Source organism: Morone saxatilis, unplaced genomic scaffold, assembly GCF_004916995.1.
Source record: "Morone saxatilis isolate NCDOM2014 unplaced genomic scaffold, NCSU_SB_2.0 Contig24, whole genome shotgun sequence".
NCBI classification, from domain to species: domain Eukaryota; kingdom Metazoa; phylum Chordata; class Actinopteri; family Moronidae; genus Morone; species Morone saxatilis.
The window spans coordinates 1,743,854-1,751,797 of NW_023339807.1; the positions used below are offsets into that span (position 1 = coordinate 1,743,854).

Here is a 7,944-nt window from a genome sequence, read left to right on the forward strand (position 1 = left end):
AGGGGAGACTCGTGGTTACCCATAACTCATTTTCATTCAGGTCAGAAGTCAAGGGATCCCTTTGAAAATTCTGCCTAACTTTCGAGCGTTACTTAACCTCCTTACCGACATGCTACCATGGCATGGTTGGTAGTAATGGATGTGTTAGAAGTTCATCTAGTTCCATATGACACCAGTATCTCATCACTCTAGCCTCTGGAAGACAGTGAGGGGTGGAAGAGGTAATGACCACACAATCAGATCAGCCAGACCATAACTGGAGGTGGTCTGGTTCGCACTGTGATCGGAAAGACACCTCTTTACCTCTTATCTCAGTTTTGCTAAAGCTACTAGCTTCTAGCATTGGCCCAAACACCTCCATGGGCTGCCGCTGTCAACCCTTTTTTTTTTCCAGTTCCCTCAGCTCTGATGCTAGTGTGTGATTTTATTACTAAGATAAAGATGCACACCTTTTTATTTATTGGACTGTGTGGAAATCTAAAGTGTTTACAATGATGACGTTAGATGACAGTAAATTAACTTAAGTATGAAAGTTGACATGCAAGAGGGGCGGCTACTGGGTGGAGGCTGTGATTAGTATACAGTAATACTATAATATTTTTAATGATATTTTAACAATAGAATGAAATTATAGTAGAACCACTACAACAGCATCCTTTTTTGTATAATGAGGTCCAATCAGAATGCAGGAAACAACCATGCCTATTAATTGCAGGTGCAAACACACAGGCCCAATGATCACATCATTATCACATATCCATCTCGACTCACAGCCAGCATCACTGATGGGTGCAGGGCTTAAAAATGGCAACAACACATGATAAATAGTGTGAGGAGTGCTTTCTCTGTAGAAATACAGGCCACTCAGCTTGCATACTGCAGACTTGTTGCTTATTATGTGCTTTCAGCAGGCTTTTATCGTGTAATTCTGTGAACAGTAGAGGAAATGGCCATTTGACAACTCATTTTGAGAGACTTCTGACTCACAGCTATAGGACTGGAGTCTGTGGGTTTAAGTGGGTAGGCCCAGTTGACTGAATTACAGAGGAGTGTGTGTGGTGGTACAGTAAGTGGAGCTGTAAGGGTTAGCACTATGACTTCACCTGACACACACCAGAGGAAGAGAGAGACCAGCGCTGCCTTAGGGAGCTGTGAACTCTACTTAAAGAATTTTACTGGTATAGCTTTCAGTGAGAGGCTTTTTTACCCTAGCAAGAATAAAATTATATCGAGTGCACACACACACACACACAATGTACATGCAGGTATCTGGTATCTACAGCTGGACAGAAGTGGGTCTCGGTTGCAGGACAAGGTGACTTCAAGGTGATTCATGAATAAACCACAATAACGCAAAGCAGCAGAAACACCTACACTCACACACACACACACACACACACACACACCTCTACTGATGATGCATGTATTCACATAACAAACATGTATGTTATAGGCCTGACGTCTTTCCTGTCTGAAAACTGAAAGCTAAACAGCATCCCCATGCTACAGCAGACACTGTCTTGGTTGCCATGGCTACACTGTAACATGGCAGCAGCAGCAGCAGCTGCAGCAGGGTGCACGGGTGTTGTGTAAGGCTGTGTTTATGCCTATGATATTTCAGTATGCTAATATGTATCTCTAAATATAGGCACAACAATTAAGAAGTGATTATTTTCTCTACTTTTCAACCAATTTTCTTCTTTGAAAGACACAGATTTAAAAGTTCCAGTTAATTTACACATACAGCCCTTTATCCTAATAAAGACGATGAGAGCTTCACAGACAACAAAACTTCCCCAGAACTAATACACAATAAATCACAGACAATTAATGTAATGTAATGTATGCAAAAATATAAAGCACAGAGAAGCAAACCAAGTAACACACAGAGCATGAAAATGAATCACAAATGAAACCACATACCTAATCTAGCCAAGACTATCTGGAGCTGCAACCATTAATTGATGAATTGATTAGCTGTTAAATTAATTGCCAACTGTTTTGATAGTAGAAATATATTTGTTTTGGTCAACAGAACTATTAAATATTAAATCATCCATCTTTGCTCACTCCATCTCAGCTTTTATTACCACCAATTATAATAACTACATTATGATTACGTTATGAACTTCTCTTTAAAATACATGCAATACATAAAATACAGCTGAAACAAATCCATATTGTGCATCCCTAGCTGTAAAACAAAACAAGACATTTGAGGACATCACCTTGAGACACTGATCGACATTTTTCCATTATGTTTCTGACATTTCATGGACCAAACAACTAAATGATTCAGCAAGAAAATGATCAACACATTAACTGATAATGAAAATAGGCTTTAAATGCAGTTATGTTGATGTTTGATGCATCATGTTTACCATGTTTGCCAACACATTAGCATGCTACTATTTGCTAAATAGCTTTAAGATATTAAGTGTACAGGTATTTGGTCAAGTATTGGACAAAATGCAAAGGTCAACAGTCCATGCCTAACGCTGGTGTGTGGTGTTATGACCAGGTGAAGAGAGCTGACACTGACAAAGTAAGGGGACAGTTTAATGAAATAAGCTTTGGTGGGGGGTGGACATGAGGGGACCAGGACATGAGGGAGTTTCACCCCCCCACTGCACACACCCCTTTTTGCAGGAGATAATTGGCTCAGTTTATAGCCTGTCTTGTCTCCAGGTTTGATGTGTGTGCCGGGGCCAAGTTAATTAAATCCCTCTGATTAATCTGCACTGCAGTGAGTTCCTTCTCTAAAAGCAAAAGGGGGGAGGTGGGGGAAAAAGAGATTACAAGTGCAGTGGAATGAAAAGGCGTCTGCTGAGATGGACAAACTTTTACTTCCCCCTCAGCCAATGACAGAGCTCGGCTGGATGTCTCACACGGCGTCCAAACGGGAGCGCTACCATCCAAAATAAAAGCGTCCAGACTGCATTATTACACATGAGCGGAGACAGAGAGTCTCCCGCTACCACCGCTGACGAGATCCACGGGAAGTCAATTCCTCCAGAAATCTATCACGAGGCTGCTGCCAATATTAACAGCAAACAAATATGACTGCTTTAACAAGTTGCGCTGGTATCAATTACACAATGGATATTAAAATGGATAGACTGGGTGGTAAAGCTACTGATCCAATCACTAATCAAAGAGAAGTCATTATTTCTATTAAGTGAGGTTTGTAAAAAAATAAAGTAAGAATGATAAATGCTACAGAAAATACACAAATCTCGCTTGTTATCTGCTTAATGATCCGCTGACGCTGAACACCACCAAGCATCACCTTGGAATTGTGCTGGGTGTTTTTTCACTGCCTTTGTTTTTTTTATGCAGTCTAAACAATTAATCTGTGAAAATAACTAGCAAAACATAAAATAATGAAAATAATCATTTGTTGCAAATACTTTAACTTACTCAACAAGTTAACTAGTTAAGCAAGGCTTTTCAGAAGTCAGAGTTAACTACCGCTCCAACAGCGGGCACATCCAGAAATTACACCAGAGGGATACCTACAGTGTCATATGTTGCAGAGGGTCACTGACCAAGGGCCAGTATTTGACATCTTGGAAGCGAGACTGGGTTGATTCATTCTGAATAGCCAGTTCAATTAGTTAGCCTGCTGAGTAAATAATTGTATTTGCAACAAATGATTTTTTTTTTATCTTGTGATTTGCTTGATATGGTTATTTTCACTGAATAATTGTTTAGTACAGAAAAAAAGCTAGTGAAACAACACCCATCACCATTCTTCAGAGCCCAAGATGATGCAACTTGCTTGTCTGGTTCTCTCCGAAAGATATTCAGTTTGCATTACTGTAACAGTAAAAAGCAACCACGTTCATTTGTTTATTCATGTTTACGAGTAAATAAAAAAAAAACTCTTAAAAAAAAAAAAATCACATATTGGTATTCATAGTGAACTTATCTGAGGACTAAAGGGAAAATTTTACTTTCTGCGAGAGTAGAGTGGGATAGTGTGCAGCATCCAGGGATCATGTTTACATCTTGAGAACTCCAAGGACTCCAAGGACTCCAGTCTAGCTGTTTCCCCATTTCCAGTCTTTGTGCTAAGCTACCTATTTACCATACAGACATACATACAGTGCTATCAAGCTTCTTATCTAACTCTCAGCTACTAATAAGCACATTATGTTAAACTACTGTTTTCTCAGCATTCTGGCAACCTAACCGAGACTAAAACATCTGTTTTGCCTTTGAAATTAAGCAATATTGTATGTTTTCATGTATTTCCTGTAAAAAACACATACATCTCATATTTATTTACATTTCAGCAGAGCCACATAGAACAGCATCATGAAACACAAATGTAAACCTCCTGAAATGTGAGTATGCTGACACTCCAGTGGCCTGAAGCCCTGCAGACCTCAGTCAGCCCTGTTCTTATTTGTCACTCCTAGATTGTGGGCTAATTAGGCTTGCCACTGCATCTACAGGCTCCTGACGGCACATTCAAACTAAAGAAAAGGCTTACGCAGGCTTACAACATCCGAAATGATACAAGCACAAGCACGTTCATTCATGCACCTCCCCCTCAACACACACAGGTCTGGTTGTGGCAGTAAACTGGGTTCAGGTTTTGGGGCTTTTGCCTTTGACTGCAGTGCATTTTCTTCTCTGTTTTTCCCTCTAAAAGCCTGCAGCGAAGTTGGTCTGAGCAAAATGGACACAAGAGATGTCAGCAAGAGAGTAAATGATGGAGTAAACCGGGGGAGAGAGAAGTATAATGCAGCATCAGAGCACGAGAAATGGTGTGATAAAATGACTAAGGGGTGGAGAAGAGAGGGATGGGAGGATGAGAGGAGCGAGGGGGAAGACAGAGGAAAAAGGAGGTTGGGGTGTTTATCATGCTGGGGCTGTAGGAGGCTAGCTGCAGACAGAGCGGCTGGGCCATTTACAAGCTGCTATGTGTTGCAGTAGGGATAATTAGCATGGTAGCCGTAGCTGTCTTGCAAAATAATAGAATGTGGGGAAAAGGGACAGCAGAGTGAAGGAGAGGAGTCGCCTTTCCTCCATTTCTGGTAAAGGTGTAGCTTCCCTTGTGGAACATGAAAGCCTCCAGGCTGCAACAGAGCCCTGAACAGGCTGCACAGGTGGAGGCATGCAGGCCGCAAGCTGAGGACTCCCCATTATTAGCTCAGTGATCATTATTAGCATCACAGATTTACCTGTATCTGAAGAGTCTACAGCCATGCTAGCAGCTCTGTGAGGCTGTATTTCCAGTGCACACAGCAGTGCTTTAAGCTAATTGATAATGCTAGTATGGCAACATGATTACAATAACAATGTTAACAAGCTCATTTTTAGCCAGTATAATCTCTAACATGTTCATCATCTTAGTTAAGCGTATTAGCATGCTAACATTTGCTAACAACTACCACTAAACAATTAGGCAAGTTGAAATTTTGTCCTGATTAGTACTAGAGAATAAGTTAAGGGACCATCACAATTATTACAATAGACATTTTTCACAGCAGCTGTTCTGAAATAGAGGGGTAAATAGGTGTAGGTGTTACAAATGACACCAATTAAAGGTCCAGTGTGTAATATTTAGAAAAGGTTAGCAATATTCTCACAGTAACAAGCCAGTATAATTTTTATCATGTCCACCATCTTAGTTTTAGCATGTTAGCATACCTTTTTCACAGCAGATATTATATAGTAGGAAAAACAGGTGTGACTAATGATACTAATTAAGGTTCTGTTGCATTCAGATCAAACAGAGTCAGGGTACTGCTATTGTGCATGTTGGCTCACTACAAAAAGGCTCTGCTCCACTAAATTGAACAAAAGCCTAATTAGTATCATTGCTAACACCTGTGATTACCCTGCTATTTCATGTCAAAATGGCTGCTGTGAAAAAGGTCTATTCATCCACAGGGTAGTCTATCACAAATATCTGTACCAATCCATTCCATAGTTATCAAGACATTTCATAAAAACCCATAAATGTCACCAAAAAGGAATGTCACAACATCATCAATGTCAGTAGGCTTCAGGGGATACAGGGGATCAAAATCAGTGGGATTCCTCCTCTGGGGATCACAAATGTACAAAGTCAAAGTGGTACACTGACCAGACCAACAGTCTAAAGCGTCTTGTAAGACCGCCAAAATATCCGACGATTGACTCGAAGCAGACAATGTGAACCGCACGGAGCGCGTATATTTGAACTGGCGGCAAAATGAGGTCAAACAGGTCGCGACACTAGTTGCAGTCTTCTCCTGAACAGAGGTGTTCGCAACTGAATTATAAGCAAGGCTAGCGGACTTGCATATATTCTACGCATCTAGGAAAGAAGAAAAATTTAAAAACAATGGGCGAAACCTCTTTTTTTGATTTCCAAATCCAAAAATAAAATATATTTAGGGTTTGAATTGTTGGTTGGGACAAATTTGAGGGAGGGTTTTTGCCGTTCGCCCTGGACATTTAGGAAACGTACATTCTGACATTTTATTACGATCAAACAATAAACTTGAGAAAAATAACTGGGAAGTAGATGAATAATTAATATTTAATATCAATCAACAAAAATTAAATGGTTGAGGATAATCCTGCAGATTAATCGGGACAAGTCACAGACAGAAGAAAATTAGGGAAAATAAGCATTACTCGAAGCGCAAACATCAAATGAATGGATCAGGGTCTTAAGGCTCGGTCCTGCATTATCCTCTTCTATGTAAATGTATACAATAGGGAGTAGAATTTGGTGATTAAATTGCTTAGCGATTTATTTTTCCATGATTTTTCATTGATCTACTTCTCTGATTAATTAATTTTTCATGATTTGGTCTAAATAAATGTTCCGAAATCAATAAAACACCCGCAAATTAAACATACCGAATTTGAATACACCAATTATTGGACTACTGGACTTTTGCGGAGAGCTGTTTGTGTCCTGTTGGTTCTTTGGCATTTAGGCACCACATCGTGCTTGCTTCCATGCTAGCAGCGTTTTTTTGATTTGCTCCTTGCTGTTTGTCAGTGGATGCTGAGGGAAGCTGGCTCAGTGTGTACTTGCAGCTTTGTCAAGGTTGTGACCCCCTGGCTCTCCCCCAACTCCGCGTGGGTGTTGTGTGCGTGTGCGTGCGCGCGCAGAATGGTCTGAACATTAGCTGCTGGGGATGAACAGTTCACTTGCGAGGGCGCGTGGGAGAGAGTGGTGTGGGTGGTATGTGATCTGGATAATAGGGACGCTGACTGAACGTTGGCGCTACAAAATGTTTCATAAATGATGTTCAAAAGCACATTTACATCAGAAAACATAGGACTAATCTTAACGGTGGGCTACTGTAATTTTTGGGGCTGACCCAGCAGTAAACACACAATTGGATTGGTTTACAACTGTTAGAATTTCAAAAAGGAAAGAACAACGCTTCAAACAATTTTTAGAAAATGCAAATTACGTATTGTTTACTCTAACCAGCAGTTTTGAAAATGATAGAATTGCCACCTCAAACTTTTTCTGGCATTGCCCCCTCAGAAAGTTAAGTTCAGGTTCAAGGTTCACACCCCTTCACTTTTTTAGCAACAAATCAGTAATTGATTTAGGGATAACCAAAACATGTACGCCCACCTGGCAGCGGCCTCCATGGCCCACCAGTTTGAGAAGCATGTGTGTTTGCTGCACTGTTGGAACTATTTCTTGGCAAACAACCGCCGGGCACAGTGAAATTGCCAGGCGTGGTATAAACATATGTACAATGTACTGAGACAAACACCAAAACCTTTATGCTCAGCATCAATGGTCACAAGAAATAGGATGCAATTCCATCTGAAACCACAAATTGACATGTTTGTTTGTGTACACATTTAGATTTAGTGGGATCTAGCAGTACAGTTTGAGACTATTCACCCAAAAGCTGCACCAGTAAATATAGAAAGCTCCTTGTATGATAACAAAAACACAATGATTACTAT

General features: G+C 40.4%; 1 protein-coding gene across 1 annotated transcript in view; it reads right to left on the reverse strand.

The window, feature by feature from the left end:
* The window catches only part of adgrb1a (adhesion G protein-coupled receptor B1a), a 143,948-nt gene that overhangs the window by 29,232 nt on the left and 106,772 nt on the right, over window positions 1-7,944 (reverse strand). The window lies entirely within an intron of this gene.